The following is a 26,640-nucleotide window of genomic DNA, read 5'->3' as shown; positions in this document are numbered from 1 at the left end:
GCTTTCTGTATATACCAAGTTTTATACTAGCAGAGCTCCACTTCATTCAGGCATCGCTCATCACCCCCTTGGGACTTGGACTTGGCAGCTGGGAAGAAGGCTCAGCAGCCCCAGGCAAAGGCATCACTGCAGCTCCCCTCTGAGTCCTTCAGATACTAACTTCCAAGTAAGTGCTGCATATATAAATCTCAGCTAGCTCAGGAGTAGGAAAGTCAGTTTAGGTAAGACTGAAACATAACAGCCAATGATACTGCCACATGCTTTGTGTTTGTTTTTATTCCAAATCCTACATTATTTAAAATTTTTAATAGGTGATCTGGTAGAGAAAATAGATTGTAATTATCTGATGAGGCATTTCCAAGTCAGAAGCAGATATAAAATGAAAAGCATATTGTATACTCTTTGTCAAATGAAGGTGCATATAATTCTTACTAGATTGTCTACTGCAATTTTTATTAAGATACTCCCGTAAGTAATTGGTATAATTTCTAAAAGGAAGTTTAAATTTGCTGTAATGAAAGAGTTGTAAAGTTTAAATAGCGAAGAAAGGAGTATATTTAACACTTGCTGAAGGAAGATAAGCTGCTGCAGAATAATTATCTTTGTTTTTACAGAATTGGTAAGCGTGTGACAGGATGAATCAAATTTTGATTACATCTTTACCAACAAAGATTCTCCCTAAGTCCTGATGAAAATGTTTGCAGTCTAACACCTCAAGGGAAAAAAAAAGGCTGAACTTAGAATCTTCATATTCAGTTATTTTTATGGAACACAAGTCAGACAAACAGTGAGCCAAGTTTTTAGAAGATTGATTCTGTACTTTCACACTTAGAATTTTAAAGTTGGCAAGACTCTCAAAAAACACATGCTAAGTTTGGATGGCCATAGTAAGAGCTCTGGAAAAAAAAAAATAATCTGTTGATAAAACTCACTGGAAAATTATACCATGTAGGAAATCTCCTATCAAACCTTTCAGAGTGAAGAAACGATCTTCTTTGAACACGACTTGCTTTAGTCTTATGCCTACCATTGTCTACCAAAGGAAAGCAAAATTTTGAGGTCGGAATCTCTCTAGCACCTCACAGATATGTAGCGGGGAGCAGAAGCTGTTTTAGCACACACTTGCATAAGTGGAAAGAACAGCAAGGCAAATGAAAGGCAGAGGAGCACCAAGCCTTCTGACTTCTACCATTGTTTTGCGTTTTTTTTTAGTTAACCATACATGAAATTTGCAACAGCAAGACGGTTTTAAATCCATAGTACTCTATGATTTTCAAACAGGCTGTCAGGACTGAGCCTTTTTGTCTGAGTAACTATGATCTGTCTTAGGCCAAGAACTGAGAAATACCTGTCAAAAAATCACAGGAAACAGACACTGATGTGTTGAAAGAAGTCTTAGAGGCACAAACCACTGCAAGAAGACTGTGTGGTGTACTTTTGTTTTTCCTTGTAACAGGTAGATTCATTGCATAGGAAACGTGGGGAATAAATCTACTACCGCCTTGGCCACCTCCCCAGAAAGGGAGGTTTTCCAGGTAAAACACAGAAGTAGCTGTCCCATCCCTGGAAATCTGCGCTACAGATTGCCTCCAGCAGTGCATGTCCTGCAGTAAAACGGTTTCCAAATTTGTAATCTGATTTGGACAGAGCTGTGATGGATTAACATTAAAATGACTCATTGCATCACTATTCAACTATTAAGGGTACCTAAGTGAGAAGAGAAGAGGGTTTCTTAAAAAAAGAAAGGCAGAACGAAAGTCCCAGTCAAAGTAATACAGTAATCACAGAATCACACCCAGGAGTCTAATTTGCCCCTGAATTCATAAATAAAATTATTAATTTTTTCATTTAGCAGTAATCTTTATTAAATACCACCACTTACAATTAAAAGCACCATTGTAACTGAAGAGAAAAAGAGCTTTAAAGTAAGATCTGGAGAAAAAATGTTATTCAAAGGCTGTGAGGGTAAAAAAGTCATAAGAGAGAATTTTTGACAGCTCAAGAGCCTGAGTAAACAAACCCACTGTTGGAGTGAGGAAGGGGAGGACAAGAGGAGAAAGAAAAGTGTGAGCTGGTAGTGGAGTAGGGACATGCTGGGTCAGTAAGACAGTGGGAAAAATGCACAAAGAATTTTGAGGAGGATTTTATTCATCCTGTACGAGTTAGGTGTGTTCACTAGAAGCTGATTAAAATAGGGCGATATATAATGGAAAAGATTGTATTTCAATAGTTCGATACGTTGTTGCATAGGCAATATATCCATTAATTATTTGAGGACTTTCAAAGATTTTATGCATGAAATAACAGAATTTACATGGTTCACAGAAACAAAGATATACCTAGTCAGATGCAGAATACAGAATACAAAAAATGCAGCAGAGAAACCTCAGCATTGTGAGCCACCAATTAATATGCTGTCACTTTTGAGGTGCTTAAAGCCTCTTCCTTCCCCATGCCACTACAAGATTTTGCACAGTGCTTCTACAGTAGTTCAGCTGAATTTCTTGCAAGATCAAGGCCTTTGTTATTAATAAACTATATCTGCATCAGTACTAACTCAATAATCATTCTTAGTAGAGCAGTAAGTATGTTTTCATCATCTGCCAACTACACTGCCTACATAGCCAAACCTCCATTCAATCATGTGGACAGGTGCTAAATAAAGTTGAGAACTTGACAAAAATGCAATAGCTTCTCCTAGGTTTGAGATTGGAGTTGAGTACAAGAGGTGGGTATGGTCAGAAGCCTGAAAGAAGAGAAGTCAACCAAAATCCCAGCTGCAACCCAGAAAGCCTGGGGACTTCAGCTCTAGAGAGCCCTGTGGTTTCTGCTTCCATTCCTCACATAGGAATACAGTTGGACTCACACACACACACACACACACATTTTCTGTTTATGTAGCAATCTATTGCATAACCATTTACGGGTCATCCTTATATCAAGATCATTCATCACTGTACATTGAGAACAATCATTTACTGGAGTAAGTTCCCCAGTGATGCAGTAAAGTCCCTATCACCATAGGTTTTCAAGATGCAATTGGACGGGGTGCTAGATAACCTAATCTAGGCTCCCTTTCCCACAAAAAGTTTGACCAGATGATCTTTCAAGGTCATTTCCAACCTAAGCTGCTCTATGATTTTCAGCAAAATAGGAAATTTGCAAAATTAGAATAATAAGAGATGTTTTTGCAAAGGTAAAGTGTAATAATTGGGCTGAGAAAGATGTATGGGATGATCAACGCAACCTGCTACAGGACTTTGAGTTAGAAACGCGCTATTTCTATCTCTTGTGCTCTCCATTTGAAACAGTCATTATTCTCATTTAATACACTATGAGGATTAGAATGTTGATAGTTATCTCTCTCACAGGATGTTGTGAAGACTGATTTGTACACACACATTATTTCAAAAATGCAAGACAGAAGAATAATGTTATGCATTATTAGCACTGGTAGAATAGTAATACAGTTTTATATTAAGTCAGCATTCCACATAAAGCTAGTAAATTGCTACTCAAAGGTCTCTTCTTCCAACGTTCCTCCCAGATTTCTTCCAATTCCCAAGCTAGTTATTGAGCAAGTTGTAAGGTCATTTTAAAAGACTAAAAGGCTTCCCTAGAGGAAGAAATATCTGAAGACAAAACATCACAAGCAAGTTCGCCCATTAAAACACTTCTATGCAGAGATACTTAGAAAAGTTGAAATAAAATGACAGTAGAGACAATGGCATTTTTGGTACATTCTCAACTGTGCTTAAAATGACCAAGAAACATAAGAGGCCAGCTTTACAAGACAGTCTCCTGATTGAATTCAAAATACATTTGCCAGCTAATGAAAATCTACAAAATTGCAAAAATTATTTTTTCCCCTCACAGATATTTTTCAAGTAGAAAATACAAGAAATCATGTGCCATTAAAACTATCACTGTGATAGGTAATTACCTGAGCATCATAACCAATAGACTCCTCTGTGTCATCAAAAGAAATAGAAGACAAAATTAAACCTACCATCTAGCCATAACTTAGTGTTTCATGATTAAATTTATTGAGCTCTTTTTCACATTTGATTGATATACTTTGATTTCACAATTAAAGAAAATTAAATTACTTGAAATGCTAAGCCATTTTCTCTACAGGAGTAAACTGGCATTGTCACCCTATCTATTGTTACCCTATTCAGGCCAGGCTGGTAGAAAATTTGTGCTATGGATTTTCCAATCCACCTGCATCCTTCTAGTCGTTGAATAAAACTGCAGCCTTACAGAGAAACGATTAAACACATGTGCCTTCAGCTCTCACACAACAGTTCAAGCTCTCATTCTTAAGCCAGCTGTGATCCTGTTTCATTTTAATCACCATCACCTCCTCCACGTATGGTGAAACCAGGACACAGTGCCCAAACAAAACAAACTCTTCTGAAACCAGGACTGTCTTCTGGCCAAGTATTTTATTTACATCCCATTAAACTAATAAAGATTTAGGTTCCCATTCAGTTCTCCCCAGTTTTTAAGGTGCTGCACTGTGCTGGTGATGCTAATGGTCCAGTTCAGCTTGCTGATCTAGCCAGCAGTGTCACTGCTCCCTCATGCCTGGTGCCACAGGCTTGAAACACCACAGAAGTGTTGTTTTTAGCCACAAAAGTTCCAGATCATGCTTTCTGTAATGATGGACTGATCTGACTGATCAAAAATGTTCACTGCAGAGAAAAATCCTCAGGTATTGGACACAGAGATCAGCAACAAAGGCAAAAAATATATAGAAATAAAGATAAACTCGGTAGTGTTGGAGAACTAAAGGAAGATGGAGGCTGGGGCACAGGGCCTGTGAGGACAGGCTGTGGAGCCTTGCTGGAGGGGGTCACAGCTTGGGGGAGTACTGACTGCTTTCTAGTACCTACAAGGAGGTTATGGAAAAGACAGAGTCAGCCTTTACAGCAGTGCACAGCAGAAGGATGAGTGACACCAGTAAATGAAGATTAACTGAGGTTCAGATCAGATATTTGGAAAGGCTTTTTCACCATGAGGAGAGTCAAGCAGTGGAGTAGGTTGCCCACTCTGAGCAACCCAGTCTGAAGTCACTGTCAACTGTGCTTTTACAGAAGGTTGGATGACAGAATCAAATTCAGGAACGGGTCTGTAGCCTCAGGGCATGGGAAAGGCTGTAAAACAAGCTAGACAGGGGCATGAGCATGTGCTTCCTGCAGCAACATACCTTCTGGAAACAGGGATTTTGTCCAGGTTTGAAGGAGTATGAAGACAGGAACCTTGCATAAACAGTTTGAATAGTTTAAACAACTTACTTTAAAGGCAATACAATCCTAAGCAGTAAGAAATAATCTTGATTCTTTAGAATTTTATTAGGTACAAAAATAATGAAGTTATAGAAATGCATCAATGTTCAAAGATAATAACTTTGAAGAGTCCACAATTTAATAAAAAATGTAATACAAAAGTTTACTCTACAATTTAAAGTCATTGTGTATAAGTCTGGTTTTTTGCTGTGTAAATTCTACCTGAAAAGATTATTTTGTCTAGACTATTTCATAGGAATGGTACAGAAAAATCTCCTTCAGCCATGTTTTCTCCCAGGTCCATGACTGGCTAACTTGCACTCACACAACAGTGTCCATTTCAAAAACATACCCACCAAATTTTCCAGGCATCAGAGGTGGCTCTTTGGTATTCTATGCAATAGTGCTACACTGGAAGTTATTAATAAGCATCATCATACACAGACTAAGGTTAAGGTGATGACATAAAGAGATTTCTTTCAGATTGAAAACATCAAGCAGTGGAACACTCATCTGTCAAGTGGTGGTTAAAACAGTAAGAGGATACTGCCCAAAGTGAAGCACAAAGTGAAGTCAAGCCATTGACTAAGGGGCTTCCTTAGTTTGGGTTGATTCTAGTGGGATGGAGTGGCTGCTGCTCTTTGGATCCTGTATAAGAAAAGTTACCAGAAAACCAGCAGCTTTTGAGAAACCATAGTGAATATGGAGCTGAGAGACCACATGGACAACAGGCAGGGGAACACAGTTCCCACTGGGAAGACAGGCCCAGAAATCATGAGCAAAGAAACTGCCTCTGTCTCTACTGTGTTCACAGAAACTGAACTCTGCAGACTGTTTCAGGAAGAAAGGTCTGGCACAGATCCTGGGGCATCTTTCTAGGACAAATAACTCAGCAAGGTCCCCAGAGTCCCCCTCTTTTAGTCCAAAAACAGGCAATACTAAAAATGACCAGAAAAGTTCATCTTGCCAATTCTGAAAGCTGTAGGTTTACTCAATGCTTGAAAGAAGCCAGTAAGCTTTTTCCTGGAGTCCATTTTTCTCTAGTGCCAGTACCAATATCCCCAGTTCCTCAGGAATGTTGGAATATGAATCATTAATAATTTAAGGAAGCAGGTGGAAAAAAATCACTGATTTACTCACTTTATTATGTTCAAGAAATGCATGCATCCATTTGATGTTTAGAAGAAAACTGCAATGGAAAGTGATTCTTAAAAAAACTCAAACAAATGGATTTCCAGTTATGTTTAAAATACAATCTATGCCATTTCATCTTTTTTCATAGGTGCTACTGCATCACTGAGCAACAGGAATGAAATGGGAAGTTGTGTCGGGGAGGAAAAGGGGACAGTGTAGGGACAACTACTCACTGTTACGACAGCTATTGATCTTGAAAACACAGGCATGACAGCTGTATACAGTATTTTTTGGGTGAAGCAGTTCATCCATCATTTACTTCTCAATCTAATCTCCAAGCGTACTGTCATTACCCAATTCCCATCAAGCTGTGCTAAATGATTCTTTCTGCAGAATCTTACAGGGCATGACCTGCTCCTCCTCTGCTGGCGCCACAGACATGTCGCTCTGTTTGTAGCCCTGACAGTTTTCTACAGCCATCCTTAGCATCCTTTCAAAGCAAATTCTTTCTGTCTCCTTTGGAATTGCAGGACAGGCAGACAACAGGGAAGTGGGAAGATGCTAATTGCAAATTAGCTGTGCTGCAGGTCTTCCCCGCCTCACTTTTATCTCATCAGTACCTTCTCACCCCTTGCTTTTCTGGCTGCACTAGACTGTGTCTTGACTGAATTCACAAAAATGCTTGGAACCATTACTGGTGTGACAGACAAACAGCAACCATGTTCTTGGCTTGAAAAAGCAATTTCAAGTGTCTGTGTTTTAGGTGTTTCTCTATTAAAGGAGCACAAAGTGGATTTAAATGCTTCCTTTACAGCACAGATTTCAATGCAATCAGGTTTCAGGAGATCTGTTTTTAAAAAATCAAATAACTAATTGCAATTATGGGAATACAGAGAAAAAAGGGCAACAGCCTGCAGCAAAAATACCCAGGTTTCAAAACTCTGAAAAGAAAAATCTCAAGTTAGTGAATTACACCATACAAGAACACATCAACAGCTGTTTTGGGCCAGACCAAAGGTTTATATAGCCCTGTCCTGTCTGCAGTGAAAAAAATATCCCCTCACCCCACAAACCCAGACACGCAGTTAAACAGTATTGATAAGTGGACACCTTAAGTTAAAAAACAAGCCAATGTACATGTGTATTAGCACAAGCCTCTAATACTCTCCTGGGCTCCAATCTGTTTTCAACACAAAGCGTTCCTGAGATGCATGTTGCTTCTATGTGTTTTTCATGTCTCAGTATATTCCTCTGCATTAACTCATCCACTCTCCCCACATTAACTTTTGGCATCTATGTCACCCTCCTGCAAAGAGTTGCTGCTTGCTGTGAAGCTGGTTCCTAGCAGTCTCATTTGAAGCATGCTACCTTCTGTACTAGAAGCCATGAAACCATCCTTCTCTACCCATCCTCTCCAACCCACCTGTGTTTTTCTAGCTCTCTAACATATTCATCCACCAAATCATCTCTACCAGAATTGGTTTTCTCAATCATTCCCTTGCTCTGATTATTCCTGTCAATTTTCTCTGAACTTCCTGCATATCCTTGTTGAAATGGAAATCCTCGGCTGTGCGCAGCTCTCAGCCTACACACAAAGGAAGCACGAAAGCCCACAGCTTCATCTCCCTTCTCACATGCTATCCAAGGAGTGGTAAGGTGGCAGTAGCATGGTGGAGCCACAGCTTCCTATTCTTGCCACTGGGTATCAGCTTTCCCAAGATGAGAGCAGAAACAACACCAGGCTTACATCACATTTATGTCAGGAGTGGCACAGAGTAAACAATTGCTTTGACAAGTCTCAAGGTGGGCCCAGCAAGGATTTGGGGCTGCCCTCCAGCCCTCCCTCTCCAGTGCTAACCTGTCCCAAGGCACCAGAAGTGCCAGGCATGTTTTGCAAATGCATCTCTGTTCCAGGGACGGGGCTGTATGCTCGCATCTCTCTCTCACTGACTATGCATCCAGATCTTTCTATAGATCAGAAATAATGTTTATTTATTTCAAATGAGAATTCCAATTATAGCACCAAATTATTCTGAGGGGGTAACAACAAAGATGCTGCTTTTGGTCCAACATGGATTTATTTCAAAGCGATTTCCAACATGCTGCTAAGCAGCAGAAGTTGTAGAATTGTACAACACAAGGCGGGCTGCCAACACTGAGCTCTGCTGCAGCTGAGCAGGCAGAAGTTCAACATAAACAAAAATAACTGAAAATGAAAACTGGGGGGAGAGGGAGGGAAGGGGGCTAGACAGACAAACAGGCGAATGCCAATGCTGAGAAAGAAAACCCTAAAAATCACAAAAACATTCTCAGTAAGGAGGGAGTATACCCCCTATTTAAAACACAGTGCAAAGAAGCATCCCAAAATGGGTTTGTCCCAGCACTGCCAGGAATTGTGAGAGCCAGTAGAAGATTTTAGATTCAGCTGCAGCTCAGATGAGCTACTTTACAGGCTTAGAAACTGGCCACACATTTTCAGAAGGTAGGAACACAACCATCAGTGTGGCTGAAACGGAAGCCGTCTAGAAAGCAGGAGCAGAATTAATAGCATATTTTCTAATCCTTATTAGAAGGCCAAAAGTTAAGAGAAACTATACAGTCACGTTTGCAACTTTGACTCTGGCCTCTCAGGTGCTGTTGCAGCTCACTGGGAAAGGCCACAGAACTGTAATTTCAGAGACACACTGGAATGACAAACTTGTGTGATCCACACCCATAAAGTGGCAAACTAAAGTGGAATGTTGGGCTTTGCAGATAATTTACTTGGTTTATTTACTTTGAAAACATCTGCTTTGTTGATACTGTAGTCAAAGCTAACAAATCAAGTGTTTGCTAGTGACTGCTCCTTGACAGGTTCTGCAGCCACAGCCCAGGGAGCAGCACTAGAGGATCAACTGCTGGAAACCCTGCTGGAAAAGATGGAGAGATAGACTCTTCAGGCTAACACTGGGATCAAGGGCTGATCTGGGGTGGTCACAAAGAACTGAGCTCTCTTCCATTCTCCCAGGCCAGTAGAGTAACTGCTTTGGTAACTTAAGGGCAGCTTTTACTCAGCTGTTATCAGTAGTTGCTATTTTGCAGTGTTAAAACATTGTGCCTCAGCAGAAGTTCAATGGAATTTCAGGGAAAAGGCACCTGAAAAGGTATTACTGCAATTGAGGAGCTCAGGCTGAGCTCAGGGAGCACTGGAATGAAAGGTCTTAGGTTGCCTTAAGGAGGTGCAGTAATTTATCTTAAAAAGTGCCAGGTAAACGTATTTTATTACGCCTTGGCTACCAGTTCCATGTATGATTCAGATTGTGCTTCTCAGCCTGTTGGCCACAGACCACTGAAATGACCAGAGGAAAAAAATACGTGCTTACTTCTATGCATATGGAAACAAAGTGCAAAAGAAAAAAAACAAACCACAATTGAGCATTCAAAGTATATTCCAAACTTTTTGTTGACAATAAATGAAAAAAACCACTTGAGTCAACACTACCAAAGATGAATGGTGGCTTTATCTTTTCTTCCCATCTCTTGATCCCAACAACTAGTACATCCTTTGACTAAAAGTACACAAGAAGCACTGATAAGAAAGATAGGGTAAATAACCAGATTTCAAAATTTACTGCTAAAAAAATAGGTAGAAATAAAATTCAGCAACATAATAGAGAGTTCATTGCAGGAAAACCCATCACACAATCCCCCAAAAGATCAAGAAATTTGCTCAGCACAAACATGATAAACAAAAGCTAGAATCTTCCCAAAGGAACAAGAAAAACAAACCACTTAAAATATTATAATGCCAGCATAAAAATCAATGTCATGTGCTCACCGGATACAGGCTCACTCTGATCTCCACACCTAAAAAATATATGGAGGTAATAAAGGGTCCTAGAGCCAGGCAGCAAAAGTTATTAGTCAAAGACAGACAACTGAATTAGGAGTGACTGACAAGATCGAGGCTGTTTATCTGAAAGATAACAACAGGACTGAATAAATATACACAATATAGTGAAAGTTAATTAGGAAGTATTTTTTACTTGTCCTCCTACTACAAAGTCAAACAGAACTAAACCACATTGCAAATTGATACTTTGCTTTAAAAACAATGGATGGATAACCTGTAGAACTCATTGGCACAAAATACGAGTGATGCCAAGAATCAAGAGGATTAAACTGCAATTGGATACGTATACGAATAATCCCCACAGTTCCACTATAAGCAATCACTAACAGATGGAGATTAGGGAGACATTCTGTAATGGAGATATCATTTCCTAACAGTTTAGGGAAGGATTTCATATACTGCCCTCTGTAGCATCCTGGACTTGCTACTGCTGGCTACGTGACACCCAGCTAGAGGGACACTCATGGGATTACTCCAGCACTCCCTGTGTTTCCAGGGCTGTTCTGCTACCAGAACTGCAGTGGCAGCAGGTACTAGGTGCATGCCAGATTTTACATCTGAAAGGGTGTGCATATCCTTTAAGGTATGTTCGGGCTGTTAGCAAGCAGCCTCAATTAGAAAACTCAAACTTCTGCAATTAAGGTAAACTTTTTGTAATCTCACAGCCCCTCCTAACGCTTAAGCAAACTAGTCCTCACTCTTTAGTCTTCTGAGAGATTATTTTCCATTCTATCATTACATCTTTTAATTTCATGTAAAAGTTATTACTCTTGTTACTTTTTTGAGACCCAGGAACAGACTGTAGATAAGAACAAAACCAAGAACAGTACACCTTGATCGCATCTCTGTGATACTACATAAGCAAACTCACAGAGTCTCTTACAAAGCAAATATATTCCTTTTTAAGATAGACTGTCCTAAAGGTAAAGAGGGTATCCTTCAGTAATGGAATTGCTGATAGCCCTGTCAGCACCCATAAATGCTTGTCAATGACAAACAATAAACCAAACAACATGGTGAAGGAACCTGTTTCCTAGCCAGACAAACCAGGCATGATTGCAATACAAAGTGAAAGTTCAGCTCAGCAAAGTCAAAGTCAGCAATGGCTAGTTACCTCCTCCCTTCCTTCCTAGCTGCATGCTTGCAAGAGTTGACATTGGCATATCTAGGAAAAAAACCCTTGGTTACAGCTTTAGTTGCTCTTTCATGTCCTATATCTGGTTGGTCTGGTGTTACAATATAAGAAAATTTGATAATGAACCTATATTTTTATTTGTCCTTAATAAAGTTGGGGATGATTGATTTTTCAGTCAGAGCTGAGCAGTTTTTCACAATGCATAAAAATGTGTCTAAGCACAGTGCAAGTGTACCGCTACAACATCTAGGTGCCTTCTGTAGTTCCAAAATACCAGAAGGTACTGGAGAGGCTTCTGAATGCAACTGTAATGCAAATCTCATTATTAACTAGCACTTTACTCTACTGAGCAAATATCAGCACGTCCCTCCTGAATAACAAGAGTATTTCTAACAGCAGTCATCGTATTTCTTAATGGAGAACTGAATTCACTGGCAATACTTCCAGGTTCCTGGAAGAGAAATGACTCTGTGCTCCCTGTAGACAGGCTGGGTTTTAATGAGCCAGGGAAACACAAAGGGCCTGATCCTAATCCCACTTAAGTCAACGGTATGGTTTCTACTGACTTCAATGGGCTGGTGCTCTGAGGTCCTGCTTTTGCCTTTGTCACACTCCCAGCTGCACTGGAAACAGCAGGGAGTTTCAGTGTCATTCAAAGAAGAACGGCTCTTCAACAACTAATATTGCCACTTTCTCCAGCATGGAAGATGCCCCATTATAAGCAGGAAAAAAAAAATCAATGGCTGAGAATTTCAGACTGTGTTTTCAGAAAAAAGAACTCTTTGGGATGACACTCAGTATGCTCATCTTGTGCCAACCCTGACTGTGAAGAAAGTGCAGTTAAGTGCTCCAAATTTCCACTATCACTCACAGGTGCCTTGCCGACAGCATATTTATTTTCAAATCTACTTAATTTAGTAATCGTGTTTTCCAGCACCAGAATGATCTGCTCATGGGGAACTGGTGGAATGCATTGGAACAAACTAATACAATGGAATAGTAACTTACCATGGATGACAGGTTACACAGGAATTTTTAACTTACAATCTATAGCATACAGTTTAAAAGACACAGCTTTTTCCTGCCTATATGGTGTTTTTCTTTCTACTGTTGTGCTTTGCAAGCCATTATCTTTGCGTATGCTTGAGCTACTCATCAAGTAAGTTCTTTAATGACCCTAATAAATTACATGTAAGCTTTGAGTTAAGGACACAATTCTTCAATTAAAACTAATAGTCATGATTGTGGCATCTCTCTATGGTGCTGCTGCACTCTGTTGGCAGTACACTATGCAAACACAGCTGGGGTCAACAAACAAGTATTCTTCAGAACTGTTTCACAGCATTTCCTCCATTCAATAGTCTGACCAATCACAGATTTTTGCTCTTGCCCATCAAACTTGCAACAGCTTTGGCTATTTGGTTATCACAGAATATGTGCATATATATACTTTTCCTGTGGATGCTTCTTTTTATTCATAATTACAATGAAGATGACAAGCAAACAGTAGATACTCTCCATAGCAGGATTAAAGAATAAGTCAAATTAGTTTGAATTTACAAGTCAAAGCAGATCTATTTATCAAAATAGGATTCCAGCCAAAAATAATCAATAAATAAAAGAATAAGAGAGTCAGAGACTAACACATGTTAACTTCAAACTGCTACAACCTCCAGCCCCAGCAATCTTCAGGTTTCTGGAGTCAAGTACTGTTACGCTGAAATCCATAGCAGAATTTCTGATTTAAGGACCAAGACTTATTTTCTCTGAGGTAGAGGACGTTCTTGGTGTGCAGCACGTCACTTGACAAGATGGCTTACCTGTTGCAAGTTGCGCCACTGAAGAGAGGAATGAAGCACAGAACAGGGAATACCTGGGTAGGCAGCAGCTCTGCAGGACAGAGGTGGCACCTGAACACATTCAGAAGTCTAATTACATAGCAAAAATAATGTGCATGAATTGTGGTCGCAGTTATTTCTCATAGGCACATTTTTTAAACTCTCAGCCAAGATTTAAAAAAGGTATAGGTGTTTGGTGAATTCTTCTTTGGCCTCATTTTCAGAAGTGCTAAACATCAACTTCTGAGAATAATGGCCCTTTAGAGCTTCTTAATTCAGTTATCCAGAAAAGTCATCAGTCATGTTTGAAGATACTGGTCTTTTTCAGTTATTGTGCTTTTTCCCTGTGTCTTTTTTCACCTTTCCTTTCCTTCAGTTTTCATTGCCGTCTTGCCCAATGCACCAAGCAGAACTCAATAGCAGGGGAAATACTGCTTTTAAGGCAAGAAACTTCACCCTGTGAACACATTGCCATACTCAAAACCAAACCTGCAAGTTGAAAGGCAGTGGAGAACCATTCTGAATCTCTGAATCATCTTGAGGCTTCAGCTAGCTTGCATTAATGGAGAGGATCATTTGGGTTTTTTGACTTTAAAAAAATTAATACCATTAGTAACATAAGAACCTCTTTGCTTTAACTTCTTCCATGTATGGACATTGTTGCTTCAGACAGAAATCAACCATCTTACATCCTGCTTTCTGTGTGCTGCTACAAGGATTGCAGATGAGGAAAACAACAGAAAGAGAACAGATGTTGAAACTGAATGTAGGGAAAAAAGAAGAGTGAATGGAGTTAGAAATGCTAATTACACAGAAGATAACTTTAAAGCAGGTATTGAATCCATGTTATATATCGATTTTCCATTCTGTATTTGTCTAAGTTGATAGTTCTCCCTCTAGAACACAGAAATGTTCTTTTCACCAGAGAGATAATACACTGTATGTGATGGAATTGGTCTCACGTGACAGAGGGAAGATTAAAGAAAAAACAAGCATGGATTCCAAGCAGATTTCAAATCCAATAGATTCACAACATATATAAAACTAGCACAATTATACACTAGTGAAGTATGTTAATTTACTTGCACCAAATCAGCTTAGAAACTTATCCCTAAAATATTCTCCACTGAAGTGAAAGTGGATTTACTTCAAAGTCAACACAAGAAACTGGATTAGTAATCAGGAGTGTAGAAGACCTTGAATTTGTAATATTAGGTATCTACCACTTTAGAACTCCATAAACACACTTTCACCTTGGTGGACCATAATAGCTACTATCATGATCTACTAGGTTAATATTCAGTTTCTGACATAAAAAGGCCTGAACCAAAGGCCTCAAACCAAAGCCTGAACCACAGGCCTCAAATCAGAGTTGACTTCTGAGTGAACCTCCCAACCAGCATCATTTAGTATGAAATATGACCATGGTAATATCCTCTGACAACTATAAATAAAGAATATATCTTTTTGGACCCTAAACCAGCTGTTTCCTAGAAGACAGGAACTCCTTGGATGCGTCCGGGATCCTGGCTGGATCTGGGATGCACCTGAGTGAAGTGAAGCCAATCTACCAGATGTTTTCGTGCCCTTTTTTTATGTGATTTGTTTGTTAAACTGTATAAAAGCAGGACCCTCTCACAGAGAAGATGGAGACCTCACCTATGAGTGGACGCACTGCATAGGACTTCCCAACCGCTGGGAGTGGTTCTCCGATCCTTCTCTGTGACGGGGCTCCCCAGTTGAAGCATGGATCTGGATGATGGTAAAGTACTAGGGCAATCGGTGAAGTATCTTTCTTAATCACTATAGCTAATTTCATGTAGTAATGATCAGGTGCATTACCTTGCTTATTCTTTCTGCTGCTTTAAACTAAAGTAAAATAAGCTCATCTTTTTAACTTGGTGTCTGTGTCCTTTCTGTTGACCCTGTCAATTGACAAAACAGTTTCAGAACTGGCATGTAACTGTAATTTCTATTTAGAAAATGGACTGTAAAAGTCCAGAAGGGCCCACTGAGGTCACTACTGTATAAAAAGGGAAGTTTGAGATCATATAGTTATTTTATATATTTAAACATACAGGAAACAGACGTTGCCATACTAAGATATAAGAAGACAGCATTTAATCTAATATCCTGCTGATAGAATTGTCTAGTAACAGATGTTTCAGGGCTGTATGAAATACAACAGTGATTTTATAAATACTGTAGGTCCATAATTCATAGTGGGATTTCAACATGACCCCAGGCAGATGTCACTTATTTTCTGAAGCACAAGATTGACAGCCTTTGCAATTTTTGTGTAACCAGAGGTTTATTTGCCTGAAAGACATCCGGTACTGCAGACTTGTTACAGACCATGCTGCACATTTTAGTCAGCATTTTGAATGTTTCCTCTAATACAATGGAGAAAGATGGTCCTACTGGTTTCTTTCATCACTTCAATTTTTTTAAACACTTCTCATGTATTCTCTTCCCTTTTTTCAAAGAAATTACATTACTTTCAATGACCTTTTTTCTCCCTACATCAGAGTATCATCTTCATCCAAAAGCTGTGTATTGAAATACTCACATATCTTCACTTCTTAGAATACTTTGAACAGGTGAATTAGCATTATGATCAAAAATAGCTAACAAAGCACAAAAGATGTGAAGGTGTCTGCTTAAGAAAAGTGTCTGCTTAAGTGACACAATCCACAGTTAAACCCCTGGCTTTGCCTAATTGAGCTTAGCATCTACTTTAAGAAAAACTTGAATCTGCTGCACCATCCTAGTTGATTTTCATTTGCTCAATACATGTCCCATCTACCCCAACACAACTGAAGGCAACGTTATGACCTAAACTGTTAAATTTCCATTGTGACTTGTTAAACATGTCACTTAACACTTTGGCCTCCTCTGTTTCACTGGTCCATGGGATGAGGGTGGCAATATCTCAGCTGAGAACCATGAGACCTTCATATATAAAGGTAATAAAAAAGCCCACAAGAACTACATTAAATCAGTCTTCGTCTCCTTTCTGGTGTTCATTCACAAAGTATGAACACAAACTATTCAAATGTTACAAGTATGAACATTCATTTCCTTACTATCCATCTGTCCCACATGTGTACTAATAGGCATGAAAATACTAAACATAGATCTTTTCTTTATCCTCAGAATGATTTTTAAAAGGCACCCTTCCCTTGCATTTCTGTGTGATGCCTGATAAATAATAGATCAGTTGCATGGTGTTAGTGTTAATATTAATGTTACCAGACAGCATTTGAGAGAAGCAGGACAGAAACCTGAATTCCAGAGAAATGGCAGCAGTCACCATCCAGATGTATGTTTTGCAGTTCAAGTCCATGTCTACAGTATACAGGTCTTACGGGGTGCACAGTCCCATGAATTTATTCAATTTACCCAGACACGAGGATGCTTACCACTTGATAGAACTTGGCAACAATTTTCTTAAATGAATTATTTAAAGTTAACTGGTAGGTTAAAATAGAATATCCATCAAGCACAAAACAAACAATGGGAAGATACTGTGATCTGTTTCAGGAATACTGACATTTGTTTGTTCTGAAATTAAAGTAAACCTTGTTTCCTCTGCCTAAATGTTGACATTTTCCAGCATGGAGATAAATAACCTTTGAGCTGTTTAATGCTTTGACTCAGCTTCAAGAAATCCTTCCTAGCTATAGGGTTTTTTCCCTTCAAAAATGTGTTCTGGATCCATAAAATATAAAGAGCAGGATTAATTATTTAGTGCTAAATCCATCTCTCTCCTGTGCAGTAATACTAGGAAGTGAAGAGGGGTGTATAAAGACTTTTCTCCCTCTCATCTCCCATCTTAGCAGTTTTACAGGATGTATGTTTGGCTCAATCTAGCCTAAGAACTAGAGGCCTGGCCACCATATTACCAGCCTCAACACAGTTCTGTGAAGGCCTTGTCAACAGATGAGTGCAAATGTGTGCAGGCACCACACATGGGCAATTCTCAGCACAGAGGAGAGTGATGTCCTTCACCATCCTAAGATGTTTGGTGAGGCTGTGTCAGTACTGTAGCTGCTTTCTGTGGCTAGAAAGATTCTTCTAAGAGATAAGCAAATGGTACCATCTCTACCTTCCCATGCAGATGTTCAGTCAAGAATTAAAGAGAATTTGGGAGAAACTCAGAATCAGCTACAGATGTGTTGCCTAGGACACTACAGAAAACAAACATACCATACTTTCATGCTGAAGTTCATTTAAAAGCTGATTAAGGAGGAGTAGGACAAGAGTTATACAAAGGATGTGTCTATTATTTTAAAGAAAAACTAGTTTCAGGCACAGATCTGAAACCTAGCTAAAACACATTTCCCTCCCTCACCCATATTCTCTTGCAGGAATTCCCAGCCTGCAGCATGGGCATTGGTCACTGGTGGCCTTGACAGGACTGCTCCAGCTATGGTGTTACTGTGGGAGAATGGATGGGGCAGGGGTATAGATCAAGAAAAGAGGGGAGGGGCATTGCATCCCACCCTCTGGCAGAAAGCAGAGCAGAGTGATGAGCATCCCAGGCACTGGCAGGCAGAGACAACCATTTCAATGCGAAGTAGAAAGAGGGACAAGGCACCAGGTGAAAGAAGGATGCTCTGCCTCTTACATGTAGTGAATTCTTCCCCTATCCTAGCTGCTGAGTAAAACACTTTCAAAAGGCACTGCAAGATTAAACTGATTTCAAGCTATAAGAGAACACAGTATTTACCATCTAACGAATGTGATTACAAAAGCTTTCACTCTGTCTCTGACATACTCACAGACATTGCAATGCTTCTCAAACTCTGATCTGCTCACAATTACATACTATAAAAAACAGTTCTGCACAGAAGTAGTCTCAACCTCTGGTCTACAAGGACAGCGATTCACTAGTTCTCTGAACTCAGAAGCTCTTGCAAGCCTATTGCTATCCCCTGTGCATCCTGTGGCAGCTGACTCCTTTAGCCATTTTTCACCGGCCCACTGCTTGTCAATAAATCACTGTGCTAATTCCTGTGACGCCTCCTGTGAAGTGCTTTGGGAATAGTGGCAAAGATTTCTGGGCTGCATCTGAGAACTGGTGGTGAATGGCTGACTCCAGGTTGACATGATGAAGAAAGGTTAAGCTCTTCAGCCAAGCAGCCTCTTAGAAAGATTCATTGTGACTCCAGCTATCCCTTTGCTATACAGCAAGGCTGTCCTCTGCATCTGCCTGAATACATAAGGGAGTTGACATTTGTCTTCTGTGTGGCTCACGTACTTAAATTTTCCTCTCTTCTCATTACCCGTGAAGGGTGATTACATTTCCTGTGGAATATCACTGGTGATACATCACACTTCAGGGTTGTGTTCCACCCCACCCCCCCCGCAATGGGAACCTGTGGTTACTTCATCTTTTTCCTTTCTTGAATACCAATCCTCCCACAAGCCAGTGTGTTAGCCACCAGCCTCCCACCAAAGAAGAATAATGGGACTCCTACTGAAGCTCATTAATAGTAAATTATTTTCAGTTAGTGAAGACTATTTTCTCAGTGAAGACTCTGAAGAGCCAACGACGGTACAGCAGAACACTCTCTGCCCCACAGTTGATTTGAATACAGTGGTTTGAAGGAAACCTCAGACTTCAATATTGAGCCATTAAGAACAGCTATTTGTATGGTGCCTGGCTGAACACTGAGGATAGGAGGGAAGGTGGACTCTGTCTTTCCTGATCAGTTGATTTTTTTTTTTTCCCCACTAGATGGTCTTCAAGTAAACACTGGCATCAGAGGTCTGAACTGGCAGTCACAAGCTGTGTCAAAAGCCGTAAGTCACAGAACTCACACTTTGTTGTATAAAGCAAGGATTTTTTTTTTTAATTTTTTGTTTTTCTTTTTCTTTTCTGTAAAACAAAGTCATTTACTAGTATTTTTCAGGTCCATCCTTCTGGCAGATGAAGCAAGAAATGCCCAGAATAAGCAGATGTCAGCTCAAGGGCACACTGTTTCTACAGGATAGACTTCTCTGTCTCTCCTCTCACTCGTCTCATAGTTCTCTGTGACACTCTTAGATTTGTGCAGAGAACTGCTATTTGGGGAACTTTCAAAGCAACTTGAGGGAATTAGGTACCTGAATCCACATGGAATTCAAAAGCTCTAGGCCAAAGCATTTAAAAACCTTTGAAGAGGATGCTTAACAAAAAATATGCAGACAGATTCCAAATCTACACATGTATACATAATAAATATAGCACTGAAAAGGTCTGCTTCCATATCAAACAATACTTTATGGCTTGTGCTATAAAAGTGCATGCTCATTTTTGCTATCTCTGACTTCATCCAGTATGTACTATAAAGAAGCTGGAACAGAACTGGTTGAAATTCAGAATTTCTAAAATATCTGAAAAAGTATTTTTTAAACAAAAGTGCGTATTTACTCAATTAATTCTCTATATTCTTTTCAATCCAGAATGATTTTGCTGGGGAGGAAAAGGAGGAATTAAAAGCTTTTCAGTTTAATTTCCTCAAAAATAAAAACTAGCATATGGCTGTCCTGTGCTTCGTGAATGCCCGTGCTACTGTGCAGGGTATCTGGGGAAGCTCAACTCTGACAGTCTCAGTCCTGGTGGGGGACAGCTGGGCATCATGATTGCTAGAAAATGGGAAGTGCAAGACACTCTGGAGCCATGTCGCAATCGGCATGGCAGGGTTACCTTGTAGTTACAGACATGGAGCCCAAGTCCAGGCTCCTTTAAACCTCTAGGCAGCCAGGATGAAAACTTCACTGTCTCAGCCCTCAGGTGGTAGATTACCTGGGCTCTGATGGGACATGAGCAGAACTTGTATGTCTTCATAAAGCATCTCTCTCTGGGCAGCCCAGACTTTACTCTAAATGAATTTGGCCAGAAAGTCCCTGACCACCTCTAAGCAGGAGCTGCTGTGAGAACAGAGCTACTACTTCTACACAGCTGATGTTCAAAAGAGAAGAGGCAGGGAAGAGGAAGAAACTGAAGAGTAGTTGGGGCCACTCTGACTGTGAATCAAGCAAACACCGCTGGCTGTTGGGCTGGCCTGGGGCACAGGGGAATGCCTGACATGCACATACCAGGAGTGAAATGCACTGAAAAGCACGCAACCTCCATTACAGGTATGTTTTCTAAGCTGAAGCCCATAAGGCAAAACAAGCAACAGAAAAGGCTTTAAGTCATGAGAGAAAACAGGTGGTACTGCTCCTGGTTGGGACAAGAGGGAAAAGAGGGACCATGGGTACTACTGTAGTACTTTAACTAGCTACTATATAGTCATGCTCTATTGCAACAGCTGAAGAAAGGCTCAGAAGTCAACTAGTATCCACTGACAGAGACTCCCATGAACAGCTGGGACATCTATTGCAAAAATATTAGTCTTACACTCATTTGACCAAATGAGAGGAAAAAAATCCAGAGCTGGAGAACACAGTTCATTAACAGAAAACTGGTCCTCTGCTAGCTACTGTTAAAAGCAGCTTCTGGGTTGTTTTTTCTGCAGAGAAGCTGCTGCTGGGACTTTGCCAGTTCAGCAGTTAAAGATAATCTCAAAGAATCCCTCAGCAAATTGTAAAGTGCTCAGGCTGAAGAACAACAAGGTGTTCAGGGACTGTACTGATTGTTTTAATTTGCGTAATACTAGCAGCAAGCAGTGCTTCAGAATTATTCTGCTTAATTCACCTGTTCCAGAAGAAGACAAAACCAAGCCAGCTTCAATAGATAACCAGACCTAAAAGTATTTGATTTGATCTCCATCTAGATAAGGAAAAGTGCAACAAATCTGGCAATAAAAAGGAAAATTATGTTATTACATTGTTTTTTCTATATACTAACAAGGAACTAGGGGTGTGCACTAACACAACACAGCAGTCAATAGGATCTGACTCTTCGCTGTCAGATCCATCCCTTTTACTATTTGGAAAAGAAGAGACACAGGTCATCTGAGTACTCCCAAAGTCTCTAAAGATGGTGCCACAGTGCACCTACCTTCCTCCTTCAGCAGCCAATACATTTCCTCTCACTTCATTTAACACACTGTTACAAATGTGCAGATCTCACCCTAAAAATGTGCAAGTAATTCACTCAAAGGCAAGAATAAATCCTCCCTTACCTATTCCCCACTTATATTTTTAACAGCATAGCCGTCAAACTGCAGCAAATCAATTTTTCCCCCTTACTGTCTCCACACTGCCTTTTCAGAGTATTTTTAGTTGTTCTGATTAAAAATTTACCTCTTAAGTACCACTGAGGACACAGTACATTTCTTGATTAGTTTTGTATACTCTTTTCTGCCTACCTATGTATCTTCCTTACAAAGGAAGATGTGGAGGCATATCCTTCTTTCCTTCCCTTCTCTTTCTAACAAAAGAAATTTTAGTATCAAACTTTAAAAAAATCAGGTCCCAGACCACTAAGAAAACAACCTCTCTGCAAAATGCAGAAAACACTTTTTCAGAATGAGAATGTTAGGCCATCACACCTGACAAGATTATGCAAGGTACCTAGGAGAAGAGAGTCAGCATGCTAAGCTGAAAAAAACATTTGCAGGGCTCGCCCAAAGCAAAGATAAGCAACTTCGGCATTTCTGGATTCATTCTGTGGTGCTGCATTGTAGGGGACAGGTAATCAGTCCTGAACTCTTCTCTCTGTCTGTCCTCTTCATCGGGGACAACACAGGTCAAAAACTTATTCTGCCACTTCTACCACATATTGTACCCTGTGTGATTAGCCAGTATTTCCTCTATCACTTTGGACAGATATACCTTCACTGCCATCCCTGGAATTCCATGTGTGTGGGGTTGCAGTACTTACCTGACTGTCTCAGAAATGCAAGACACTGCTCTTATTGCGATTCCCTGCATGGCAGCAGTTTTGATTTGCTTATTTGTAGTGGGCAGAGACCTTTCTACCTGTTGACTGGCATTCAGCCAGCCTTTCTTTTTCCCTGTGAAACCTGTTTCTTTTCTGAAACTGGAGAAGTCTTGACCACCGAAAAGGAGATTACTTTCTGATTTAACTTCTGAAGGTCATTCATATTGTTTAGGCATATTAGACAAGTTGTGTAGTAGAAGACCTGAACTTAAAGATATGGAGGGTACAACAACCGTTGCAAAAAGTACAGAAAAAACCCCTCACTTTTTTTTCTCCCTTCAGTATCAATACAGTCCAAAATATTCTCTTTGGTTTTGCAAATGTTTGTTCCCTAGAATGTTCCAAAGGGAAAAATGTCAGCCACAAATCCTCACTCATCATGTATTTGCACAGCAATGCTTAAAGGTCCTTAAAGATCTCCAGTGATTTGAAAGAAATAGTTCAGTCAGGTAGCAGAAACAGTGTCACTGCCTTCCGCTGGCTGGTCGCAAGGCTCACGCAGCATACCACAACCCAAGGCAAGTCACAGTGAACTGATTTTACAGACCATGCACGGAAAGATATGTTCCACAAACCAGATGTATGAAAATCTGAATTTTCTCAGTTAATGCATCAAGAAGAGAGGGCTTAAATCCACAGGATGGGCTGTGGAAAACATTTTGCTCACTGCAAAGGGACCTTTCTTCTCTATTCTGCCTTCCTTACAGATACCCCGCTCCTGTTCTTGCCATAACTGCCACAGTTTCACTCAGTTTCCTTGGCCTTTCAGCAAAGCCACAACTTCTTTCTTCATATCTGCTGATTTATTCTTTATATACCTGAATAATGGGTGCGTTACAGCCATGTTTTGCGTTATTCATCTTGGATGAAGTTACACCCTGACTGTGCTATCAGGACAAGCCTGATACAACATGTAGATTCCAACAATATCCTAAAAATCAGGTGACAGTGGACCTTACTTTCCCATCCATGTTCGGTTGTACAGGTCTGTGATGGCTTTTTATGCTACAGGTGATAGGAAGGTATCAAAAGCTGACAGGATTATCCTCTGATCTGTTCAGTCTCTCATACTACTTGCTCCCTTCCCCAGACGCATGTTCTGAATGCAAAAGCCACATCTCACGCAGGTGATGCTCCTCTCTTGTGCACAGATCCACTATTCCCGGATTTCACAGTCTGACTGTGGAGCTAAACCTCCTGAGCAGCTACCTAGGGTCTCAAGTGCTGCTTGGCAGCTGAGATTCACAGGCCGTCTCCTCTCATGTGACACCTTGTGCAGACACTCATCTGTAATGCGGAGAGGTATGTGGGGATTGCAGACACCTGAAAAGTCCATGTTCTCCTTTTATTTTGACATTTATGACTCAAAAGGAGGGTTTGGGGCAGGTGGACCTATTTGGAATCGCTGGGATGAAAGCACAGGGAGGAAGTTCTTGTGGATCAGAGGACTCCTGCTGAGCATCCCTACAGTTATCCTGGTTTCCAGAATCACTTTGCGCAAAAGCTACCTACCTCAACTTAGTTGACAAAACTCAGTTCTCTGCTTGGAATAGAGCACATGGATTTCTTTGCTCTGTGAGATCTACCTGTTGCACTGGTGAACAGAAATTTAGAGGAATGGCAAAATTCAAGAGTTAAATACTGAAATGCCTACATGTCCTAACTACCGCTCACACATTATTTCCTAATAGGGAATGCTTTTTTTCCTACCTCAAAGTAACACGTGACTGCAGTATGAAACAAGTTTCTGCCTGAAACATTTTACAATTGATCTAGCCCCACTAGGCTGGCATCCATTACAATTAGTTTCAGCTGTAAGAAAAAGAAAATTTTTGCAGACTAAACAGAATCAAAAAGTCTATTTTCTAGAAAGCCTTCTTCACACATCACACATTACTCAGTTTACCTCAATGCTGTGTCTTGTTTAGTTAAGTTTACCTAAAATGCATTTAGGCTGTAACGGTTCTTAATTACCCTAAACACAGTAACTTGTCATTCTCCTAAATTTGTGTTTTTCAGTGATGAGACTCCTTCCTGCTGTATCTTTTAATTGTCTGTGCTTTCTTGGAAGATGTCTCAACATTATCACCTTACAAAGCAGATAATCAAGATTTACTTTTTTTTTTCAGACATCTCTTCCTTGTTTAAACAATTACTTGTCTCATGTTTTTTCTCCCCTCTTACCTTTTCCCTGTAGAGGAATATATTTTCACTGCTAATACATACTGTAATTGCAATGTACTGGAGCATGGCTATGAGCCTGAACCCCAGCGGAACCTTGAAAGGTTTCTGAACCACAGAAAAGTCTGTAAGGTAACTACACAGTATCACACAGACAGCCTCTATAAAGGACCTTAATTAAAAGACCTCTTTCTGTGTTCTAAATTAGTTTTATTTGTACAGCATTTTCTGTTTTTCAATCTTTATAGTCCTATAACTAAGAAAGGTAGTTTAAGAAGGAAAATAAGACTACCAAATGTTCTAATTCCTCATGAAACTGGTATTTTTAAAGGATGAAAAAAGTTTGATTTTTAAATTCCAGAAGTGATTAATTACAAGCATGAACTTATTAAGCTGCTTGTAAATAACATTCAAGACAGCAGCACTGCAGGCTTTCCTATCCTATACACTCTTCTCCCATTCTCCATACCAGAATCACTACAAATTCAAGATAATGATTACAAGCATCTAGATCTGTAACATACAGATCTATAGTAACACTGAGGATCTCTTATGCTTATTTCTGTGTCCAGAGGCTTTTTTGCAACACCAAATTAAAGAAGCCACTTTATTGTTCCTGTAACAAGACAATTAGCTCGGGATTAAGACTAAGCAGATCACCCTTCAAAGACCTTTAAAGACCTTCCAAAGGCTTTAGGGAACAGACAAAATGACTTACAATGGCTTACATCATCAGTCTGCAAAAGTTACATATCTGCGCACACCCTGTCCTGAGAAGAAAGGGCAAAGTAACCATTATGTTATAGGTTTTATCTTTTTTTAATGAGTAGATAATCTCCTTGGAATTACTGGTTTTTTAATGGGGCATTTTAAAAGATTTCTTTTATTGTTGTTGCAGTTGAACAAACTAAGAGGACTACAACATCACTTACTAACAATCCATTAGTGTCACCACCCAAATTCTTCAGACACTAAGGCGAAAAATGTTTCCTCCTTGCAGTGTCAAAACATATTTGGATGTCTGCTGAGTGAAGGTTTAATGGCTTTAGAGGACGATACTAGGAAAGTCCTAAATCTGTGTGACAATTCTCAGCAAGCAGTCATCCTTACCATCTATTTGCAGAAGTCACAGAGGGAACCAGAGGTGTATTCCTTGCAGAGGAAGAAATGATCTTGTACTGAACAACTGTCACCCCTGGTATATGTTCACAATGTGTCAAAGCATATCAAAGGAGAAAACACATATAGTAGAAATCCAGAATAGCAAATCCTGTCCCTAACTCACCACTCTACTAGTATGGAAGAAAATATTCTTAGTAAAGAGAACCATGAGCTGAGCCATGACTGATGCAGTGCTGCTGGCGAGGTCCTCCCAGTGTATGTGGATTCCTCCAGTGAGTGCAAGAGTAATCACAGAACAATACTGCCTCTGAGGGAACAGGGAACAAGATTTCTCCAAACCTTCAGCCTTGGAATTTCTACTTACACTACACACAGGATTTTCCCCCAAGAGAAGATGTAACAACAAAGATGACTGCATGGTTAGTATCACCAGGAAGAATGTATACAAAAAACGGCAATGAACACAGAGGTGTTATACATAAAATAAACATTCAGAATGAATGAACGGAAAGGACCAGTTCCAAAAATGGGTCCAACATCCCAGTTTTTACAAAAAATGTTGATTGTACTGTATCAGAACCATCATGATAGAAGACAGTTAAATATATTTTCAGCACAACCTGTGTGAGCAGCCTTCAATATATATGCACTTGTGCTAACAAATACTATGGTGCAGTCCAAGTGACAATAAGAAGTTATCCATACCCACAACAAACTTGAATTTCTCCGTAAGATACAATCTCATTGTTCTTTACAATGAATAGTACTCATTATCTTATCCTAGTCTATATTCCTCTGCTGGACACATTGTTTTGAGTATAGGGTTAAGATCATTTCACATGATTTGCACGTGAAGACCACTCAAGAATTAATTACTCAAAGCATTCAGATGCCCATACAAATTCAATTGACATTTCTGTTTCTTCACACAGCAGAAAAAGTCTCATATAAAACCACACAAAAAGGGTAAAAAGGAAAAAAACCAAATAAATATTAATTCACTGAACCACCATGAAAACTAGGTCATAGAATAATCTATCCATCTGGTCTGCAACACACATCAAATTCAAAAGAACAATAGGGTCAAACACCTGGATGTAGAAATAAAAAAATAATCTATAGGTGTTGGAACACAACATGAAGCATTTTCCTATCATCTTCAAAAAACA

At 39.8% G+C, this 26,640-nt stretch overlaps 1 protein-coding gene across 9 annotated transcripts in view; it reads right to left on the bottom strand.

Moving 5' to 3' along the window:
• The window catches only part of FARS2 (phenylalanyl-tRNA synthetase 2, mitochondrial), a 255,083-nt gene that overhangs the window by 54,296 nt on the left and 174,147 nt on the right, over positions 1 to 26,640 (bottom strand). The gene's annotated exons all lie outside the window — the stretch shown is intronic.

Source organism: Strix aluco, chromosome 1, assembly GCF_031877795.1.
Source record: "Strix aluco isolate bStrAlu1 chromosome 1, bStrAlu1.hap1, whole genome shotgun sequence".
In the NCBI taxonomy this organism is placed as follows: domain Eukaryota; kingdom Metazoa; phylum Chordata; class Aves; order Strigiformes; family Strigidae; genus Strix; species Strix aluco.
The sequence above is the reverse complement of the archived record's forward strand: the minus strand, read 5'-3'. Positions and strand labels throughout refer to the sequence as shown.